General features: G+C 30.0%; 1 protein-coding gene across 6 annotated transcripts in view; it reads left to right on the top strand.

Annotated features, from left to right (window-relative positions):
- The window catches only part of Nmdar2 (glutamate ionotropic receptor NMDA type subunit 2), a 168,469-nt gene that overhangs the window by 37,309 nt on the left and 105,694 nt on the right, over nucleotides 1-25,466 (top strand). Inside the window, exon 1 of one of the 6 annotated variants that reach the window (XM_085479748.1) lies at nucleotides 7,720-8,077. The exons of the other annotated variants lie outside the window; for them this stretch is intronic. The gene's annotated coding sequence lies outside the window, so the exon portion shown is untranslated. Of the gene's footprint in view, nucleotides 1-7,719; nucleotides 8,078-25,466 lie in introns of those variants that run through there. 6 annotated transcript variants of the gene reach the window in all.

Here is a 25,466-nt window from a genome sequence, read left to right as displayed (position 1 = left end):
ATATTGATTTGTTGGATTTGTATTATAGAGTGATTCCACGAACTTTGTTATGTACGTTCATGAATTTGAGGTATTGTATAATATATGTGTGTGACATGTAGGAACATATAATTCATGCACAATATAATTTATATTTTATTTATTATAAGAAAAGAGAGAGAAAGAAAATTTCATAACACTATTTATAAAATTGCAAGCTCATGACGCTATAATTAATATAAGAACTTATAGTAAATATGTTGCGAGAAGGGAAGGAAAATACTAGAAGATATATAAAAACAATATGATGATTTTATATAAAAATCTAATTTTACATGAATACAAGAATTAAAAAAACTTCATAAATCTTAATTATTTTCTGTTAACAAATTACAATTTAATGAAATGCTATTAATCTACTAAAAATTATATAGACATATACTCTATGTTATATAAATGCATGTTGTATTTTAAAAAGATTCTCCATTATACAAGGAAAAATATTACGAAACGAATACACTATTTTTTATCACATTATTTATTAAATATTTAAATATTAAAAAGATTGCGCGTATATATGCAAGCATTGAGTAATTATTAAAAGAACTAATTTTTAAAAGGCCTTATTTTTACCTAGAAGAACTAGAAAAAAAATAATGTAATGACATCAAAAACTTAGCCTTTAGATAAATATTATTAAAATTCTAATGCAAATGCAAATGTGGATGTATACATTATGCGTTAATATTAAATGTGTCTATATGTTGGCTTGTCTAACATTCAAATATTTTGATATACATGCATCTGAAATAATTACATCCGCATTGCTTGATGATTTACGACCTAAATCACAGCTAACGCAATATGAGAGCAAAAATGTAAGACCGTGTTATGAAATATTTATTGTCTGCAAAATATGTATATTTGCTTTCACCGAGAGAGTGATTTTATCTTTTGAATATTTTCGCATTTCTCATAACAATACTAACGCCCATTCATCTTTCTTAATGCGTTTCTTGCATGTTAATACAATGTTTATATTTATTATACATTCAGTTTTAATGCTAATAACATAAAATTTGGATAAACATGCTGAAATAATAAATAGGAATTTGTTTATTGAGAGATTTATGAGAGATTTCTAATGTTATGTTGGAATATTAGAATGTATAAATAATACTGTTAACTACATATTTATATTTAACTATTTAAATATGCGTGTACATTATACATACATTATGTTTAAAAAGTTTAAAACCATATATATATATTTTTTTTAAATATACATGAAAAAATTGTCAGAATAGAAATTTAGTCATTGTATGACTTTCATGCAATACTGGATAAGAATTCATATAGAGAATATATAAATAAAAGATACTTTTTACGCAAACCGCCTGCAGAGAAGAAACAAAACATACAGTTTATAATACATTTCGCTCGTAAACTGTATGACGGATGTATACGAAATTAAAGTTTTAGCAGACAGAAAAGAACTAAATAAAATTCATACAAGTTTTGCCATATATTTTGTGTTTTTCAATATTCTACACACACGCAAACATACACATACACACAATAATTGTTTAAGTTATATTTTTTATTGTGACAAATTTATCCATATTTATTTTCAAATTCCTGTAATTTAAGTTACTGAATTTGAGAATACATGAAACATATAGTATTATATTAACGAACATTATGTAGAGATAAATTAACACACACACACATATATATATAACACTACCGATTATCGAATTTCTAAATTATGGGTAATTATCGAATATGCTTATTACTGTCTGCTATTGAATTACTAATTATTTCAACAGATTAATCGATTATTAGGTTATCAGATATATATACTAAGTATGTTGTTACACATATTAATTTATTTATAGGTTCGTAAATGTTTAGTATTGATATATACATGAGGATGTTGTTTTTTTTTCAAATTTATAAATATATTAACAAATTCAATAGAATATAGAATTATTGAAAAAGTAGAAATTCTCAAAGTAGAACATAGGTACGTACAACATAATGACCACATACAACACTAATACAAATCTAATACAAATACGACAATAAGAAACGAACGAAATATCAATTGAATAAGAAAGTAAAAGCAAGGAATCAGTATTCCAAATTATAACAATCTGTCTTTCAACTGAATAATTTTAATCTGCTTAATATAAGTTTCTGACGCTGCATCTTCAAGCATCTTTGTTCGCTCAGCTAACTCATATTCATATTATTCAGCTCTTCAAAAGGGTTGTGGATTGCGCATAATCCTTTTCTTTTAGAATAGACGCTTGAATTCTTCCTCTCTTTTTTCTTTCAAGTAGGCTCATCAATTTCTCAATTAACTCAATTAATAAAGAGAATATGCAAAATAGAATCCTATTATAATAATTAGCATAGCAATAGCCAGCAATACATGCATTGACTTTGCATTAATCTCATTTAGTGCGTCAATGTAGTGTATATTTTGCCAGCACTTAGAATTTTAATGTTGGTTAACGTGTTGTTGCCATCGGGCATTGACCAATTTTAACTAATGTATAGCGTATGCAATCGATTTGTGTTTGCAATACGAGTTAAGTCACATAATAATTTTCCGTAATATTAATTTTTGATATTATCGATGTTTGTAACAGTGCGACAGTTTTATCAAAGCTTCGATGGCATAAAAGAGCTACATTTGCATAATAAATCATATTTTGATCAAATAATTATTGAATATGTTAGTTACATATTATTACATTTAAATATTTAAATTCTTTTTGATTAATTATTTTTGTATTGATATTTTCAGAATTTTCAATTCTTATATCTGTGGATTCAATTTTTCTTAACTTTGGAGACATATAGAATGATTTATTTTAGGAATTCTTTTTCATTAAAACGCATAATAATATTTTTGCATTTTTAAATCCTTGATTCATAGGAATTTAAAATTTATGGAACTCGAATTCTACAGCTCTTATCGATCTCGAATTCTTGTACTCGGTAGATATATTTGTTGACCTTAATTTCTCTTTAAAACGAAGCAATTGCACTTTTATTTAATATATGTTTTATATAATATTGTTATATAAATAATTTTAACTTATAATTGTGATTTGCTTATCACTGCATATATATCAAGCATAAAATCACTAAAATTTCTGCTAAATAGATACAGAAAAAAATCATCTTTTTTTAATATTATGTATAAAATATGTTTAAATATATTTAAATAAATTTAAAAATTTTTGCATAATAATAAATAAAAATATAAATAAATAATCTTACGTTATATTCTGTGGATTAATATAACGTGATAATAAAATACTTGGATAAAGAAAGAGAAAAAGCGGGAATTCCGAATGTATAATATGTAATAAATGTGACAAATTAGAGAATATACTGCAAAACATAATTAACAATAAGTTCAACAAATTAACATTTGTCAGTAAATTTACATTATTGCTAATTATACACGCCTATTGTTACTTCTCAAATCTTTAAACAAAAGTATCGTAAATTTGTACTTTAATATAATTATCACATTAAATATCTATTTATTGATATATGTTTATTTTATTACAATTATAATTATTATAATTTTAAAAGAATAATTGTATTAAACTGTGCACATTAATAATTTATAAGTTTATACGAATTTATAAATTATTCTAATTTTATGTTAAATTTCGACAATTTACACAATTTACATATAATATAAATATAAATATTTACATGGTTTGTGTATATAATATGCATATGCGTAATATATGTTTGATCGATTCTATTTTTTTCTCAATTTTGACAGAATTTTTACTATTGTTTTGTAATAATTTATATTCGCACTTAAAATAAAAAAAAGCACATATATAACATATAAATTTTCAACATGAAAGCTTTGAATTATCGTCTAGGTGCCGTAAATTTAGATACATTTTCTTTTGAACGTAAATATATAATTTATTTCTCAGTTACAATTTTCTGAACATTTTATATTATAAATATATGATTTTTATTATGTTTCTTTCTATTATATTCTATATTATTTAATTTGTATTTTTTGCTTCTAAACTGCTTGGCATCAGAAAATTTTGAGATGTGGGTTAAATAAATATTGTGTATCATATCGGAATCATTGATTAAAGTACAAAATCAAATAAAATATATACTTAATAGAAAAACAGGATATTATGTTATAATTTAATCGAAGGAATGTTATAACAATCCGAGATATACAAAAACTTACTATGGTGAAAATTATAAAAAAAAAAATTTATATTTATTAAAATTAATAATTAATAAAGTTAAAATTTTATACTGTGTGGCACTTTCATTGTCAGACAAAATTTTAAAAATAAAGAAAAATTATATATCAAATAATTGTCATTGCATTATCGAAATAAATACAGTATTTTAAATATGCTATATTCTGATATTTTCAGAAAATGACATATGAATATTACATAATTTTAAAATTACTTTTTTTAATCAGATCGTACCATTTAGTTTACTTGTTCCTTTGAATAGTATAATAATTAGAGACTGTGGCAGCGAAGTTTTATTCGGTAGGTTTCATTCATGAAAGGAATAAGAATGAAATAACATTTCACTGACATATGCAACTTTTGATTAAAATTGTAATTGTATTTCCGTAGAGAAATACCATCTTTTGAAAATACGGTTGCTTTATCGTAACCACCATGTTAAAAGCGTTCTGCTTATAATAAAAATTTCATTTGACCGTGTTGAAAGAAAAACCTTTTCTATTAACTCACAGAACACATTACACGTGTAATATAATTATATATTTATAATTTGCAAATCTTGCTTTATGAATTTTCCATTTTATTTTATTCCGTTTTTACTTTATCTTTATTGGTAATTTTTTGGTTTTCGTAAACTAATTTTTAAGTAGAGACGGATCACCTTTAAATATTTAATAAATCTCAAGTATATTTTCATTAAATTACCATTTCGAATTTTATTTACAAATACTCTTCATAGAAATGTGAATCGTGGATATAATTTAAAATGTATTGTACATATAAAATTAATAAAAACATATAATAGAAGTTTTTTGTAAAAGTGGCTTTTGTGATGTCGTGCGTAATGATATTTCTTTTAATTTTGTATAACGACCAAGCAATTTCTATGCTATGTTCCATCTCACATATTCCGGTGTCGCTTTCTTTTGATCGTTGTTCTGTCGCCAGCCAACTCGCAATCGAGATTATATCTTGTCTGTAATGCGCGGTAGCATCCAGGGAGATGTTTCGCATAATTGCAATTATAAGCTAGCTGTTCAATTTCCAGAATTTTTCTTTTCTCTCTTGTCTATAGTTTGTTCTGTGTGGCATCTGTTTTTTGTCCAATTTTTACTCAATTAATATTGTTATTTGCACAAAATAAAGATGCAAATAAAATCGAATAATAAAATCGAATTTTTCACAAGAGAATAGGACCCAGTGAGAAATGATGGTTGAATCGACGTCGATTCGTTATCGAATCGATGTCAAATTCGTCGAATCGATGACGATTTGATCAATCATTTCTCACTGGGGACTGTCGTTCGATGTATGAATGTAAAACAAAGGATATTCTATTTACTTCTATAACAAAATGATATATTTATTAAAACGATAGAGCACACGCTTTTTGCATAGAAAAGAAATAGCATTTACATCTAGCATTTTATTGACAGGTAATAATTATTCAGTGATCATTTTATAAACGTGAGATGTAAAATTCAAGGGCTCTAATATCTACAGATTTTAAAAGATAATTTTTTAGAATATGAATTTGCATGTTTAAGTAGTTGGTAAATTTTTAAAATTTTAGGAAAACGAGACGAAAAGAAAACTTATAATAAATCTAATTTTGAGAAATAAATATTTGTTTATTTATTTGTGTGTTAAAATTCAAAAAGTGATAAATTTGAATACCTAAGAAGTATAAAAAGATAAAAAGGCCCAAAATATGTTTTTATTAATTATTAACTGATAATTAAAAAACTAAAAGAAATTATTGCAATTCAATATTACTTGATAAGAAACTCGTTACACAAATTTTGAGTATCAAAGTAACAAGAACAACTTTCTCGTGACAAAGCTTTGTAGGCGTGTACGTGTAATGTTCGAGTTGTTCAGCAATACGATAGTTTTGTACTAACCCAATCGGGCGGTAATACTTAGAGTTTAGAGAATTTGTCAACAAAGTCTTGCGAAAATGGTAAACTTCAGGGAAAGTTTCCCGAAGAGCTGAAGCGGATTAAACGAGGTATCGTTATCCATGTTCTAGATTATAGAGGCGGTTCTATATATTAGGGGCGTGAGAAATAACATTTTTCGCAAACGGTGGAGAAGTATCGACTCGAGATATCGGAAAGATGTTGTGATTTTCTCGCGAAGATTAGAAAAGAAAGCAAGGGGACACAGAAAAAATGAAAAATTGCGTTTTTTAAATTTTTTGATTTTTATATGCAATCGGATTCGCGTCCGAGAGTTTTTGATCGCTCGATTATGGTAGATCTTGACATGTGATTTTTCCCGATTGCATGCGTGACGACGTGCTGATATGTTGATATACTTTACCGTAAATGCATAGGGGATTTACAAGATGATACTTTGAAACAAATAACCTTATTTCGAAGACTTTCTATAAAAGCTCATAGTTTGCGAACATCAGAATTGTCTCAGAATCTGACGTTTTATTTATCTTTCCATTAAACGTTAAGTGCACATATTGAGAAAAATCTGAGATATTCTTTTTCCAATTTTTACATTTTGTTAGAATGCTCGTATGATTTGTAACATTTAAATATTTTCCACTTTGAAATAAATTTTCATTCTCTTTACTTGAAAAAGGTATACATATATAATAAGTATATATAGATATATATTCTATGAATATTTTTAAAATAGCTCTATAAGCATTTAAAAATTGCATTGAAACAGCTATTGTTCTCTTGTATAATATTTCTTATTCTCGACCAATTTCTTAAAGTCTCTAATGTTCGATAAAATTGTAGTTATTATTACAGTCGTCTCTGTGTTTGGTGCCAAAAATTATAAGTATGGTTACTTACTTTTAGATTATTTACGACAGAAAAAAATTTATTTGTTAATAAACAAGGTCCGGAAGAGTTCCGTTTAACAATATATTATATTTATATATATGCGCACAAATTTCTGCGTAGACGTTTAAATACTCGTTTAACAATTTCCCTGCATGCAAAAAATCCAGGAAAGGATCCAAAAAACAAGAGATATATGTATGACAAAAGATATACATTAAATGTGAAAATCAATAAAAATCTCGACAGCAATTGAAGTGGCGCAAATATGGGCCGCATTAAAAATCTGGTCAAATCCAGACTTGCGGCCGTTTAACTTTATAATGAATACCACGCCATTTTATATATCAGGCGCAAGGATGGTCCTGATATGTATATTTCCAATTCTTTTAGATAAGGCTGTAGAGTGGCAAACTTGCATGGTGCTAGCAAGTGTCGTGGCACCGGCAAAGCAATTTCTACCAGGGAGTTTCAATTTAAACTAATTAAGCGAAAATATATATTGACAGAATAAAAGAATTAATACTATTAATACCACTAATAATATTAATAATATTAATAATATTAACAATACTAATAATATTAATATTCAATATTTGACAAGTGGCGATTTTCATCAGCTATATATACAGTGGGAGTAATTATTTAATGTTACCGGAGTATCAATCACCTGGCGCTGCGCGCAGAATTAAGCGAAATGGTGTAATATTCTTAGACGGCTACTACAGTTGAAGATTAAATTTCGCATAGTTTCTCTCGGTATGCAGACGGTGAGACTGGAATATCTAGTGCGGAGTCGATGTCTCGAACTATGGAAACGGCGTTGTTTCCGCGTGGTCCGACAACGGTGAGAGTGCGACGACAAATTTATTGTTCGATATGACATGAGAGAATACGTGCGGGAAAATTTATCGTTGTAAGATTCCGTGACTCGCTACTCGGCAATGGCAACGTCCTGATGAGATGACATCCTCGCGGGAGAGAAACATAACGTCTTTATTTCACGTCGGCGGATCTAGTGTATGTATTGTTATTTTATTAGAAAATTGAATTTTCGATTCGTGTATAAGCGCCTTTAAATTTCTATTTACGCGCAGCACTTTGCGAAGCTGCGAGACAGATTATAAGTGCGTCTGACACTTTCCGGTGCGAACGAAAGGGAAGGCGTCGCCGTTTTATGAAGCTTCCGATATCGCAAACCGGAATTCTTTCGCCAGTTTCGCGCAATAACACCCTGCAATTTCGCCTCTCCGGCGTTTCACGATAGCTCCCATTTTCGTTCTCTCTTTCTATCTTTCCTTCAATTATTCCGTCCTTACTTGTGCAGCCGTAAAAGAAGAATACTTTGAATGAATTAGATTCGAGAACGACGAGAATGCCGAAAAAAAAAAAAACAGCGACTAACGACGAAAATATGATGAAAGAAAAAGTCGAAATTGGACGCTGGCTGCGTCGGCTTGTTATAATTATGCGAAGCATTGGCTTCCCCGGAGGATCGTCGCCGTTTCTGCGCGAACAGAATAGCTATATTCCGGAATTACTGCCAAGAAGGCAACGCGAACGAACGAGAATGTGTCACGAGGAACGAATGCTGGAAGCTCGCAGAGAGAGAAGAGTACCACCGGGGAAATAGCGAAGAGAGCTTTCGGTCCTAATACGGACGCATTCTAATCGAAACAACAATGTGAGAAGGGATTTCAAATCAAGCGAGTTATCCCTCGAATCTGCGGAACGTGACAAGCGTCTATTTTGCTCTAGTATTCTTGTTTTCTTAATTCAATAGAAAGCAGAAAGGTAAACTTAATTTTGGACGTAGATAATTCTCGCTTTGTGTTCGGGGGCTTTGAACACGTGCGAAGCTGTATTACTTGAAAAAAAAAATAAAAATGACAAAACAGATTGCGTTGAATAGAGAGAAAGAGCGAGACAATATTCTTTAGACTTGCCTGGTATTAGAATTGAATATTGTCTAATTTCCATAAACCGTCCCGCTTCAGCGACGTTAACTTAATTACGATGGAGACAGAGAGACATAATTCGCCTGTAAAGCCGGTTCGGTTTAATCTGAAAATTGGAAGAATGGTCTTTTGTGATTATATGCGATCATAATATGAATCTTACGGCAGGTCACGATATGAAATATGTTTTTAGTTTTCTAAGGGAAGAGAAAGAAAGAGAAAGGGTGGAAAAGGTAGAATAAATGAAGTGCATAAAACGCGCGAGATGAGGAAACGTGAAGGTAAGGATACAAACGGCTTCCGTCGTTGAAATCTATTAAGTACCAAGAAATATCGCCGCGTGCGTGCTTGTCAGGTGGTGAAGAGTCTACGTCAAGAGAGCAATTCCATTAGCTGGTGCGATCGGCTTTCTGGAACGGACACCCTCCGACATGCGCAAGATATCCTGACAGAGATATCGACTGAACGTGATTCATAAACGCAGACAACAGAGATAATTATTTTTTAAGAAAAATAATAATCGGAGCACTTTATAAGTTAAAAAGAATGGGAAGTCTGGAATGTATAAAAAGCAAGTCTTGCAACTTTGTAAACTTCTCAGAATTTTTTTACGTGTTTCTTTTTCCTTATAAATTTTCTCTCTTTTAAAAATGTAAAATTTAATCATCTACATATTTCAAGTTATATATTTTTATAAAAACGATATAAGAATGTGCGCGAAAAAATATTTTTATTATTATAGATACCTACTCATATTATTCTATAAATCATAATAATAACATTATTTTCATTTTTGTTATTGAAAGGGTTTGTCTAGATATTATGTATACTTTATCTAGGCAATAATTTGTTACGGAAGCACGCTAAAAATAGGCTGGCGCTTTCTCTCGTCGCGATACAACTTACACTTTATTGTTAACGTCATACTATCCACACTTCATACATAAGAAGTAGAGTGAACATATGCGCTGTACGATCGTTGGCACTTAAGTCAGGATAGTTTAATAGGCAACTTTGAATTTGCAACTAAGTTCGTTCGAACGCGCGTCTGTATGCAAAAATACGTGAATGAACGCAATCAAATCGTACATCTCTTGACAAATGTATGTCGCCAAGTTCCGAGGTATACTCTGTCACACTGAATGATGGATGATGCTGAGGTAATCGCTCATCTTGAATTATTATAGCATATTCAGCATTTGATACTCGACTACTTTTTTTACATGTATGTATAATATATTGTATAATATATATACATCATACATCTTATACGAGTACATACATATATGTATGTGAAAACTCTTTATAAATTCCACTTTTTTTTTTACAAAAAATTAGTTTATAAAAATAGAAATTATACAGATAAAAGTATTATAAAAAATATTACAAAACACGTTTTTAACGCATTAAATATAAATAAATAATTTTATATATGTAAAAACATAGACAACTTAGCCAGAAATAATTTTGATGAAAGGAAGACTACCAATTATTTATCAAGTTGTAAAATGTTAGTTATCGATCTTAACTCCACGCGCATAAATAATTCCTTCTTTTTTAATGATCTCTAGGAGTGAGTCAATTTTCCGCATCGTTACGTAAAATAGCGAAAGTTGGTTTCGGCTTATATATATTTATATATATATATATATATATATGTATATATGTGTGTGTATGTGTTCCTTCAAACTCTTGAAACTTCGATACTAATGATTACACTGTACGAGTTTTCATGTAGAACCGCCAATGTCTCGTCTCTCGTCGTGCACGAGAATTTAGTCACTTATAGCAAATGTGCCGAGGTGCAAAATATACCGCATGAATTTTATCGGAATAAAATACTGCGCGACCACACAGTATTTTGATGCATTAATATGCAAAGGATGCGGGCATATATTCATAGGCGCATATATTGCCATTTATATCGAACAAGCGCATCGGTTGCGTGGGTGCGCGTTTGTATATTCATGTGTTTTAGGATGGGAAACAAGAGGGTATAAGTGCATTATCTTTTCGTGCGTTTCATTACACACACGTCGCATTAAATTGTACAAATGATCAATCACACGTATATATTGATTAACAAATTTCTATAGATTTATACAATATTTGAGAAATTAAATACATGCACGTTTGACGAGGGATTGATGATAAAATTAATTCTTGAAATTGTATTATAATGTTATATTTAAATGTATTTTCTATCCATAAAAAGAATATAAACAATTAAAACATGCTTGAAAAAATCTATTAAGAAAACTGAATAATCTTTTAAACTGCGATACTTTTGGAATTTTTTTTAAAGATTGTTATGCGATAATATAGGGCAATATTCATCGTAGCAAGGCAATATCGTGAAAAATTGAAATGGTTGGATGCGCCCCAATATGCGCTCACAATTGTATACGTCTGTATACTTCAAATGTCGGATTGACTTTTCGAACAATCGATCTGAAGCAGGAATAAAGAAATTTACGGAATTTCCTGCTTCTATTTACGCGTCCGCAACATAAATTGCGGGATGTATTTCTCGTGTATCCAAAGATTAACGTTGCTCTCACCCTGCGCGTAATTTATAACAGTTTGTCCGTACATAAATTATTTTTTAAATAGTCATAAATAATTGCAGCCGCGGGAGCATAACACATATGATGAAAAATTTGAACATTTGATGGATATTTTGTGATATGTCGGACCCGCGTGAGTTACCGCGTCGTGTACCATAATTTGCGCTCACCACGTACACGGCTCATACATCTTAATGATTTTGCACGAGAGGAGTTATAGGATTAAGATGAAATCTTGTAGGTGTACGTGGGAATTCGTTCGTAAAGTGCATACGAACGTATACGCATACGTGAGCAAAGTGCTGCGGAAAGTCGGCGCTTAATCCAAATACACTACGCGTTGCGTAGCGCCATACTTAGTACCGGATTAGTATTAAATATAGAGAATAATGCCTCACGTACATAAAACTGAAATGTTGGACTTGTTCTGCAATTTGTTTTGCAACTGCGCGCAGTAATGACGAAGAAATTAAGCAATTTTATGCAATTTTTCAGGAGACAATTTAAAGGGATTATTCAAAATATTTAACTTCCTCGCTGTTGACAACTTTTGTGTATTTCATTTCATTATCCCGTCTTTCCTGAGTCTTTTCGCTCTTTCCTTGCGATAAAGATAATTACAATTTTATTCATTTCTTGAATACGATTTTATGATTAGATCGTGAAAGATATTTTTTTTTTTTATAAAAATAAGTGATCGTGAAAATAAGTAATTGAAAAAAGTAAAAGTAATAATATTAATTTTTGCTATTTTACTTTATCATATTAGAACATTATTTGTAACATTTGTGTTTGGTATTTTTAACGTCTCTACTTAGGCATTGAGGTTGATTTGTAAAGCAAAGTGATTGGCAACAGCCAATCCATTAATGTAAATACTATTTGAAAGTACATGATAAAATTTGCATTTTACATTAGGACGTATATAACGATATATATTATTACCTATATATTATATAAAATTTAGATTTTTGAAAAAAAATATTAAAAATATAATATGTATATAAAATTAATTATTTTTATTATTATGCAATACTTATAAATGCTCTTCGATTGCGAGAGAACACAGTATTTATAAACTACTTCTCATCTTATATTTAAAGATTTTATAATTTTTTACATTTTTTTGGGAACTGCAATTAACGCAAAATTTAATTGTTTATTTATGATGCATAAACATGTGAATCGTAGTATAATTTGGAACAGTCCACATCGTAAACGTCCGTTCTAACCGGTAGGCACTACTGCCGGAAGGAAGGAAATCGCGTGTCCTGTCCATTCTCCAGAACTGCGTTAGTTGCGGTCATTGCATCGCATTCGCACACCCGAGAGACCTTGAAACAGCCCTTAAACTCTGTAAATCTAGCAGGATTGTTTCCGCTGGTTTAGCTATGAAACAACAACAACAGCTTTAGGGACTCGAATTTCTTCCAACACTTGCGGCTTTTCAGCTCGAGTGTCCTTTTATAGTGCCATTAATAACAATTTACCACGAGAACCTCGCTGTAACATGATACAACGGTTTCTGAGATTTTTGTAATATGAGCGACATTATTTGTATTAATAATTTTATGTTGATCATATTTCAACAAGAAATACTGAAGAAGGCGAATTTAAAATTTGCTATTCTTCAAGTTTATCATTCTCATATATAAAGAAATATTCGTTTATACTTGGTATTATATTACGGCTTGTTTCAGAAAGTGGATTAAACATAAGAAACTGATTAAATCTATTCTGTATACCGAGTCTCAACAAAAGTAACTTAACTACGTAAATTTTTTACGTAATGAGATATCACGGATTTTGCAGAATCGTAATTTTCACTTCTATTTACATGCTTACTTATAAATTGAAGTATTTTATATTAACTATCTCTAGTATATATTATATTATTGAGATAATAATTAAATCATTGTATGATAGAGATTATTAATTTTTTTTATTCTGTTATATATTTTTATAATGTTCAAGCGCTTTTTAATCTTTTTATGTAAACATTTATTTTGAGTTTCTAATCGGATTTTTCGACAGTTAATTAACTTTAGTGACAATATTTGATTTATCAAAAGAGTCAGAGTTTCATAATTTAAGTTCTAAAGGATTAAAGTCGTGCATAAGACTATATCGATCACCAAGTTTTCTGTTGTCTTCGTGCCCATTCATGTGAGAAAAGTTTCGCTTTACTTTGTCGACAAATGCGATCAGTGATTCTTTGGCCACTATAAAAGTAAAAGCGATATCATGTTCGCGCAGCAAAGTGTCTTTGAATGTCCAGAAGAGAAATGAAACATAAAGAAGAAGAGAACAAAAGGAAATGTGATGTTAAACACATGAAATTGACATAGCTAATGGTTAGGTAATGTACTCATTTGAGCAATTCTCTATTGTACAACTGACAGAAAAATTCGATTTGTCAAATTCGATGTTGCTGATGCATTGACGTGATAAAATTTATGCAATGATAAAAAGATAAAGAAGTGAGAAAGAATCACTGCGCGCTATTTTTTTTTAAAATAAATATAGATTATTATATAGTATTTATTTATTTTATATAATAAAATTTTAAAAATTATTTTAAATTATCAAATATAGATACATACATTTACGTACAATTACGTACTTTTTCTTTTTCTCGTTCTTCTTTCTTACTCTTCAAGAAGAAGAGAAATATTTTATAAACAATTTTTTAATAATAGGACGAATTTATTGATAGAAAGTATTGAGAGAATACTTTCTAAACTGCTTTTTTTTTGTTTCGTATTTCTATTGCACACGACGTGACAATTCTCAAAAAATGCGGACGACACTCTGTCGAACACATACATAGTCACTCAGGAGTCTAAAAGGGTGAAGAGAAAATGCATGGAACTCGAAATCCATCAATGAATCGGAAAACAGGGATATGGTTCGCTCCCTTTCAAAGTTTACCAGTGACCCTTAATACTATAAAAAAAGAGAAAGGATGTTAAGTTTTGGTAGTTCAGCGGTTAAAAAAAAAGCCTGTGAAAAAATATTGGACACGACGTGAAATATCGGACGAGGTGTACGAAAACAGCAGTTTACTTGTTGGAAGGGATTTAGCCACGAGATTTTTCTAGATCGTTTAAATTCCACTGTTCGTTGTTATCTTCTTCAAACTTTCCGCAAGAAAAAAAAACAGATATATGTCATATTTTTGGTAGAAGATTTTTGTTGCATGTGTTTAAGAAATAATACAATAAATTTTAAAACAAAAGAATTTTATAATATTATAATATATATCACGCGAATAATATTTTATGGCAGAAGGAAGCAATCGAATTAGAAAGAACAATTTTAGATAACATAAAAGCAAGAAGAAGATAGAAGTTGCTGACAGCACGAGAGTGAATAAGATATTGAATTCGTGCAAAAAAGAATTTCATGTAAACCAAATCTGTGCTTAAAATCATTCGCTGACTACAATAACAATTTTTTTCTTTTGCAATATTATATTAATATTATATCTTTGTAATATTATATCTTTATCATTGTAAAAATGGGTTATTTTGATTATTTTACTAATCGTTCACTATGATAAATGTTACATGCATTTTGTTCTCTTTTTTCTCTCCGTCTCTTTTTCCATCATCGCTTACTTTTTGCCTAGTGAAATATTTCAGTGAAAAATTCTTTCGCGTTCGCAAAAGCGCACTGGACAGTCCACCGGGCGTCGTTTATATAGGAGACCGTAGACGGAAGGTAAAGTCCTTAATAACTCCCACATGAGGTTATCGCAAGAAATGACGCACTGTCGGCTAGCATAGCTGTCAAGCTCCGAGTTGGAACTTGCACGGTGCTACATAAAGTTTCTAGAAGAAATTGTGGAAAAAAAGGCAATGCGCCATTTTATGCTTCTACCTTCTAATCTAAGTCTACCCTAGTTAGATTATATACATTATTTCCGAAACTTTTGCCTTATTCCTTAAGTAACTGATTTTCATCTTACAAGTCAACGAGTTTGCACTTAAATTAAGCGTGTTAATTTTGTTCCGGTCTAAATAATCGCTTCACCGGCGAAGAGCTTCTTTTTTGATAACAAGCGCTAGTTTTCTCTATAGCTCGATTAGCGTCGCATACGATGTTGTTTCTCGACGAGAAACTTTCCGTGGGAGCTTTTTATAAATTGCATATAATTTGACGACTGTCAACGATACAATGACTCGGAAAATTAAAGCAATTTTACACGAATAAATTGTCTCTGAAAATCCTTTCTAGCACATTTCCGACTTTAATGATGTCCAGGAAGTTCATTGTCTTTGTCATAAATTTTAAGTTTTTAGAACGTCTCTATACGTAGAACGAAACTTTCGGAATTCTGTAAAATGTTTTAAGATTTTATGGGTTTAATGAATTAAAAATGACTGATAATTTTTCAACGTTCTCGTACTATTATTTTTATTAGTATTTTATTATTATTAGTATTTTATAATAAAACTTCCTAGATGATTATAGATAAATAATAATAATGATAAGACATAGTAAAAAATTGTAAAATAAGATATAAATGTTATGGAAAGATAATGGCGAAACGCATCAACGTCATGTAATCTCCATCACTAATCGCTATTATATAGATAGGTAAAATGAAAAGTTGGAAACACGTTCTGGGGTTTAGAGAAAGACAGATTAAAACTTTTTCAATTCCAGAAGTCGATGAATCTTTTGGTCTGCTGAGAAAAATCTCGTTTCTTTACAGTCGATTAGGTTAAAAAAGTTTTTTTTAGACCCTTCTACTATTCAGTTCAACATTAACTCAATTAATTATATAACACATAATATTCAAACTTTTGTTAACATATGTAAATTGTTTCTGAACAAAGAGCAAGGTAAAATTTACACAAAATTAAATTAGCCGTTTATTTTATATTTTATACAACTCAAATAAGTTTGTTCGTATTTTTATTATATGATAAATTTATTACGTACGTATTTAATTAAATGCAATCGCATGCCTTAATACACGTACTATAAATTTATATAAGTTAAAAACACAAAAACATTCATTTATATTTGAGTTTATTTTGACTGTTTTACAGTTAATAATTTCCATTATATTCACAGTATGGAAATAAAATCTGCAATGAGACGGTAAATTAATTCGGTATAAAGACATATAATGTCGGTTAGATAGAGATGGCTTTAGAAATCCCGTCGCAAAGCGCACTCGTACGCTCGAGGGGAGAATACCTTTTATGTATAAAGAGAGGATGTGTGTACCAGGGCGAGCTACTCTTCCGTACCTTCCATAAACAAAGCGCAGACAAACTCTTTATCCGAAGTATTTTGAGTGTCCTTGATGTCTTTGACGAGATGCGCCTCACGATAGAGTCATTTCAAATATTTAAAAAAATAGCTATCAAAGAAATCAAATAAACCGATATTGTATAATTAACAAAATGAGAAACTCTATTCTTCTAATTGTCGGAATAAATTTATTCAAGGGGAAAAGGTGTACTTAAAAAAGGATTTACGTCTGATACGAAGAAAAGATTTAATGTACAACATGAATGTAAAATTCATCTTTACGTGACTTTACTCTGAATGTCGAGATTCATTTAAACAGATACTTCGAGAGCAAAAATAATTCTCTCCAAGAAGTCCTTTCATTTTTAATTTTATCATTTCGCGTTAAATACGTGTAAATGCGCCGAGTTAAAATGTTACTAATTTTATTTAAGTTATAAAAAGCGTAAAATCTGCATTATAAATTAAAAAAGAATATGTAGGCAAATTATATAAACATTTTATACTTTGAATAATTTTATACTTTTGTATAAATTATATCGTTACAAAAAAAGGATATTTTTTTCAATAAATCATTAAATATTATATTATATTTATCATTTGTTGATAGAAAATATGGTACGTATAGATTTATATTTTGTTTTAAAAATAAAGTGACTTCATTTTCACTTTGTCAAGCGCGCTAGTAGAAAAATACCGCACGGATCAGACTTATCAGTGATTTGCCACACTGCACTCGCCCGCCAGTGACGTAACATACCGACGACACATATCGATAGGTGCGACACGGTCGTGGAGTGGATGCGACAAACACCTACTGTCCGCAGTCCTGTGCCAAAGGGCCAAGGTCGCTTTTATTCCCGAATATCAGTGCCAATGTCGTTCTGTCGTGTCAATAGAAAAGTGTAGAAGAGGTTTCTGGCCTATCTCTTCTTTATGATTGTCTCTGACACGGAGCGGTTCGAAGGGAAAAAGTTCGATTTACCGCCAGCCGGCGCGGCGCGGCGTTCCGATCGATTAACGATAGGAAAAAACCGAAGCCGCGAAGCGCAATTTTCTTTATCTAACTCGCCTGTTCGCGTTTCTTTTGTTTCTATCGGCAAAAAGCACGTCGCTTTTGTAATGAGATTGGGTCACGTACCGTAGGAATGTCAACGATATAAAATATTTCAAGAGAGCGCCGTGCAGAGAGTTTTTGGTTGAATGTGAGATTACTATTTCAAAACGCTCGGATATTTCTTCAGGTTGACGTGCTTCACATATTTTATCGTTACCACTTTAATTATCAGAGGTGCAGCGCTCGATCTTGGATCTGAAATTCTCTCTTTCCGTGTTCTTTCATAATGATAAAAATTCCTATGAAAATGCATGAAGTTTTGTTCACACAACAAAACAGATTAACGTTTTAGTGAAATTTGCTTTTTTATCGTATATATTATTATGATTTATTAATTCAGGAATTAATCTAAGAAAAATGAGGTTTTTTTTTTAAAAAACCGATAATAACTAGACATATATAATGCAAATAATCGAAAATATATTCTATTCAGGTAGGCAGATTTCATTTCCGATTTATTCAAATGATTAATCGAACAAGTCTCGGGGCGAGTGATCTCCTAAGCTGATCCTCGACTACGGCATAAATTTAAACGAGACGAGCTTTGTCAATTTCTTATAACGTGGAACTTGTACATGAAACGAGTTCGCATAGATCCAGTTGACAGGAAATATTGCTCCGTTATTTTTCCACGAACTGCGGCGGTCTGTCACCTTGCGAACCTTCGGGATGCGTCAAGTTTTATTTCCGTTTTCATAGATACCAACAATTTCAAACTGCCGAGGGTCACGAAGCCATTGCATTATGACCCTACTAAAAATGGTTTGGCAGATGAAATTCCTTTACTATCAAACCCATCGTACGTGTCTTTATAAAAGATGGATAGGGATGAATGTTTTCCTATAAATGCAAAATGTATGGCGTTTGTTTTACGAATTTTACTCGTATCAGTGACGGGAATTTGTCAACATGAGTATACATATATTAACTACGTTTATTATACTACTTACACAGAAATGCTTTCGCGTTCCTTTACCTAAAAAGAATGAAGAGTTTAATGTAAAAATATTAGTGTTCGTTGACATGGCATAATAATGCCGTAGTTATAATAATGTATAAAGTAAATGTATGTGTATAGGGAAAGTAGAGTTTTATATATTATAAAAGTTTAAATTTAAATTTGTCAATGCAACATTTTCAAAACATCACAAGAATATTTTAATGAAAAATATAAACTGTTCTACAATAAAAATGCTGTGTAAATAAAATCTTAATTTAGATGATTCTGCTAATTAGACGTGCGAAATTTAATTTAGTATTAAAATTGACACACTAATTTAGTTTTCAAACTATGATAAAATGTAAAATGAAATTTAATATTAAATATAATTAATTAGAAAAATTATAATTAGGAAATTTTGAGAATGTTGTAACTTTTTAAAAACTGCAGAAGAGTACTTTATCTCTTTTTCATAAGTTGATAATTTCAAGTTTGCGGTATTTCAGACGTTTGGATTCAGACGAATTCAATTCGGTTAGATTGATGAATCTTTGAAAGGATTATGTGAGAAACAGAGCAAAAAAGTGAGGATTACAGTGTTTCTAACCTTGTGAAATTGATAATGACAGGAGGGTATGGTATTCTCGGTCGCTTTTCGCACGTGAAAGCTTTGAAGGGCTCTACATTGATCTTTACTCCGAAAATTCTGTCTCTTGGCACTCGAGCGATTGAATATATTAAAATCGTTTTGCTTTGCAAAGATAATTAAGCTTAATTGAATCTCTAAAATTGAAATTCTAGAGCGGTACTCGTCTGCATAAAAGATTAACACGTTTTACTCTACAAATTTGTGATTAATTCGTTCTGCGAGATGCGTCTATACGTCAAAGATCCGTTTCCATTTAGGATGAGCTTATTCCTGCGTCTAATCTTGGATTAATGGTAGCTTTGCGTAACGCTATTGAACCAGATTCGACAAACGCGTGTTTCTATTCAATCTCCGCTCTTAGCTAAATCATTTATCAACAAGTATAAAACGTATCCTCCGCGGTATTAAATGCATCGAGGGATTTTGAATAAATTTAGTACGTGGCAATGTTAGAACAACAACGCATATTTTATTTAATCCCGAGCGGTAACAGTTTGTTTTGTTTAATATATGTATTCGAGACATATAAACAAGTATCTCAAATAAAGCGGTTAGAAAACAGTGCAATTGTTAAATATTCGTTTTGTATTGCTCATTTAGGGAATAATATGATAAACTGTGACAATCTGGGGAATGATTCATTTCTTTCGACCTATTTTGCATACACCTGGAATTTTCCTTGAATCCCAGTAGAAAATATTACACTTGTGCTTCATTAACTGTAAATTTAATAACGTATTCATTTATATTATAATTTGCATATATAATATTCAGTAACTTTCTTATAATTTACATTAAGTACATTTATTTTTACAATATTTTTACAATGAATTGCATTTCCAAATTATACAATTATAGCACAAAGCTTTTCACAATACATTAAAGTTTATTTTATATTCTTATATTCTTATAAAAGATATTTTTTTAATTTATTGTTCTCTCTTTTTCTGTCTCGATATTTTTAATATGTAAAGTTATTATTTTACCTTAAAATTATTATTTTTCTTCAACTTAAAATATTTTTACTTCTCTTGAAATGCGGAAAATTGATTATTCCATTAAAGATTCTTGTCGAAAATCTCTCGTTTATTCAGAAATTCAGGAATTTATTAAACGAAGCATCACGAACAAGTCGCGATAGAGAAGATCCGATGACTTTTAAATCTTTGTGTTTCACGGCAAAGAATAGACGCTCCAACTTGCGCGTAAACAGAAGCTCTTTAATTAAGGATGCAATTAAGATGCAGAATTTCACCGTACTCATTCTATCTCTTCGAATTCCATTTTGTGTTCTGGTCAAAATAGATTAAGACATTATTGTTAAATGTGTCGTTTAACTTAAATGATATTATTATTAACGTTACAAATATTTGAGATATACTCGTGTGAATAATAGTAATATTATCTCAATTATGAATATTCTACTTATAACATTTTCAGTTCCTCTAACAATGAATGAAGTAACGCCAATTAAATCGTTAAAGGCTGACTATTTCATCTGTTTTAGCTTGGCTGATATTTTCAAAATTTTTCCAAGGATTTTTAAATTTATTCTTTTCATGCAAGTCTTACAAAAATATGTTCCTTCCGCTTAGGAAGCTTACGCGATCGTTACTTTCGTCCAAGTTTAACAGCTTTCTTCAAAGACGCGGTATTTCTTCGTATATCGAATTTACACACAGGCAGGCAATCCGCAATTCTTATCCCAGCTATTATTGACCGATCAGCAGAAAAATCTATATATAATACATATATATAATCTAAAGGAAATATATATACTTTGCAATTTTATACAATTTTTTTCATTTTGACATGCAAAAGTAACTAAGCAAAAATAATAATATATCAAAATTTGCACTTAAAGAAACATGATAAAATATGTATGTATATTTCATCTAACTCTGTTTTTATTTATGATCAATTAATATGGTTAATACGTTTTAATCTGCTATAAAAATCCAAAGAAGCTTTTTTCTATATTTCTATATTTTAATATCTTTTTATGGAGTTTCCAAAAAAATTATTTATACATTTTGTTTATATATAAACATGTATAAATGTTTTAATAATTTAATGAAAAATGTAAAATTATAGGAAAAAGTTTGTGTTAAATTTTTATACCAAAACAGATAAAAAAGTATCTCTAATACGTTATATTTAAAAAATGCATTGATTATGATAAACATTTCAGGATGTATATCTGAAAGGATAGAGAATACAGATTTACGTTACATTAATTCACGGCGTTAGTTGGTTTGCACGATGCTAAAGGCCGAGGCATCGATACATTATACATTCTTGTAACGCTTATATGCTGTTATGTCACGTTAGTGCCATATAGGATCGAATATATAACATACATACTGACGTACATTGATCGCAAGCGTATTTTAAAAGCGCTTTCACGATGAACTATATATTACTCCGGCTTTTTTCAACAACTTCGTTTCCAGCGGCAAACATGACGAGGGTAACGTTTGCACGCATAGAAACGCGCATTTTTTGCACCGCGAGCACATCGATTATGCATAAGGATCGCGTTTTAGTTGGCTGCCGATAGATTGATCGTATATTTTCACGGGTGCAAAAATCTTTTTCCGGACCTCTGGGCAATTAATCTATCGCCTCGCAACATGTTACGTGCACGATTTATGTCGCCCCATTGAGCGAACGGTGATTGGCGGCCAACTATTGGCATTGTCCATTGGGTCATTTGAAAATAGAAACCGCAAAATAGCATGCATACTCAATACCGATGAATTTATATTGAATTTTTTAATCAATTTGAGAACAAGCGAATTGGAAAATTTTGCAATCACATTTACCTCGCAGTCGAGAAGGGATTTATCCCGAAAAGCGATATACATACATATTGAAAAACCTGGTTGAGAAACTTTTTAAATTACTTAAAGAGATCAACAAAGCGGTAAAATAATAACAATTGAAAATAAATCCAATATTTCCAATACTTTCTTGTTTATTGGAACAGTATCAAATAAGTTTTATACAAGGACGCGAACAGAACGTATTAATTTTACATAATTCGTTTTAAAATCACTTATAAATGTAAATGCGTGCCATTTATTTTGAAAATATAGCGAAACAAAACAGATTTGAATATTATGAGGACATTATCATATTGAGCATTTGATTGAGTAGAATAGAGAAAAAAACTCGAATACAATCTTCTCTACACATATCTTCTGTAGCAATTTGTGTTTTTTTTATAGATTTTTACTATGCGATAATAATAATGTACATAATTTTTGATAAATTGTAATCGTCGCGTGAAAATCACGATGAAAAAAGCCGCTTGGGAATTATTTTGTATTCGCGGCGAATGCGATAAAACTCAATCTGGATAGAATAATAGCATATATGCAACGACTTCATCGGCGGCGGATGATTGTTTGGTATAGTTTCACGCCCCGTTTCAAAAGTGAACGCTTTACCGGAACGTTTCCTTTCCCGAGATGCTATTGTATGATCCTCCGCTTGAGCACACATAATCGTTACGTAGCAGCACGTCGATCCTGGCCACAATGCAGTCTTCGTTCGTGCCCAATGTGGCTTTTATCCAGAAACAATAGAACTGTTTCCAAATGTGAATAGAATGATTTAATAATACACAAAATTTCTTTGTTGAATAATAAAGAAAAGATTATTCCGTTACACTCAGTGAGAGTGTAAACATGACGATTTAATATATAATAATATACAAAGTCTCTTTCTTTTGGACAAAATTTCTTTGTTGAATAACGAAAAAAGGATAATTCCATTACATTCAGTAAGAGTGTAAACATAACGATTTAATATATAATAATATACAAAGTCTCTTTCTTGGATAAATAAAGAGAAGATAATTTTATTTTAAGATTACTCGGAGATAGTACATTTAAATCATAAACTCTATATTTTTTCCTTAAAAAAACTTATGCACGTATACTATTTTTTAAGAAATTAAAGACATTTCGAAAAATAAAGACATATGTCAGAATTATAATAGAAATCATCTATTTGTATGTACAAGAGAAATGCTTATAAACACGTCATCGCATTTCTCAAAAATAAATAGAATCTTCAAATAAACAGTATTTCGAACAGTATTAATTTTTAAATTTTTCAATAAAAATAAAAAAGAAATTTAACGAAATAAAATAAACAGAAAAAAACATAAAAATTTGTTATATATACAAATATATGTACATTCGGAATATAATTGTGATAATTGTCAATTCTGATAAATTAAACATTGATAATATTTTTCTATATAACATATAAGAAATATGTAATATAATCAACTTATTGATATAAAATTAATCACGAGATATACGAACGTGGATTTTATTTGTCGACGCGCACTCAATTTACCGCAACAAATGATTATGACCAACAGTTTACTGATATGATGTGATAAATAGTTTGCTGATCTAGTGAAATGGAACAGTGAGCAGGTTGACGATCAACCGTTAGTCTGAGCAGCATAAAATTACATGGGAGTTTCAGAAGCGAGTAGTAACAGACCGTACAAGACATCGCTTTGGTCTGCAACAATGAACATAGCGTGCTTTGCAGATCGGGAACAATGTTATGCACCTTGAAGACGAATATTGTTCTGTAAGTTAGATGCAACTATCTTTGGGTAGTCTCAGATAAGCTATATGTACTGACTTCGTTGCTTGCCAGAGCTTAGGTGAAAGTGTTCCACATTAATCATACATATGTACATATACATATATATATATATGTATATGCATGTATATAAAATATGTGGACGTACATATATGCACATATGTGTACATTATATATACACATATGTATCACATATACATCTTAATATATATGCATATAAAGTTCTCTTATGACCTATGACCCTAAGGGTATATTTCGGACATGTATGTAAGTTTACTATGTGTCATGACTTGAGATTAGTTGTGCACGAGAATGCTTTAGAATTAGTCCAACTGTAAATGAAAAAAGTTCCATACATCTAACAGAACTGTTATACATATAGATACCTCATATTGTATAGAGCAAGAGAACTTTCGCATATACAAAAAAAACTAGCATTCGTAATTGTAAAGATGAGTAAAGTAGTGTTTAAAGGAAGCAAAAATATTTGCTAAATAATTTCTTTCACTACTAGATTATTAATAAATTAATGTAACATAATAATTTTCTCATTTTTGTGTTAATCAAAGTTCTATATTTTAATTGATTTTACAAACCTGAAATAAGTATTTTATATACATATTTCTCTAGTTAGAATAATATCAAGAAATCAATATAAATACTTATGTCTTCTGTTATGTAACGAGAATGTTTGAAAATGTTTGAACAAAAAATATTTCAACGAATTTCAGTTTATTTTATTTCTTTCTTTTTTATTTTTTTTATATTTGTTTTCTATTTGATTAAATACATGTTTTTAGTTGTTTGTGTATATACTATATCGCTTTAAATAATATTTGATTAAATACATGTTTTAGTTGTTTGTGTATATACTATATCGCTTTAAATAATAATTGTTTCAAACACATAAATAAATAAAATAACGATTTAAATAATTATTTTTATTTCTCTGCATTTTAAATAATTGCATTAAAATTATTGATTAAGCAAGAATTTTTATTTGCGTGGATTAAAATCGATAATTAAAAAATGTAATTTAAAATATTAAAAAATACATATATAGAATAAATGTATTTCTGCAAATGATTTCGAAAAAGCGTATGAATGATTATTGCACGCTCGTAGAATTCAAATATGAAAAGAATTTCTCTTATATATTTTTCTATTTTTGTTCTCAATATTCAATGATTTGGAACTAATACATCATAATATCTCAATATCCGTTCACAACGATTGCCATCTCACTTTTATACCGTTGAGCTAATAATGGATCTCGCG

Source organism: Nylanderia fulva, unplaced genomic scaffold (assembly GCF_048542155.1).
Source record: "Nylanderia fulva isolate GAGA-0341 unplaced genomic scaffold, ASM4854215v1 Scaffold13, whole genome shotgun sequence".
NCBI lineage: Eukaryota > Metazoa > Arthropoda > Insecta > Hymenoptera > Formicidae > Nylanderia > Nylanderia fulva.
Note: the sequence above shows the minus strand (reverse complement) of the source record. Positions and strands in the feature narration are given on the sequence as shown.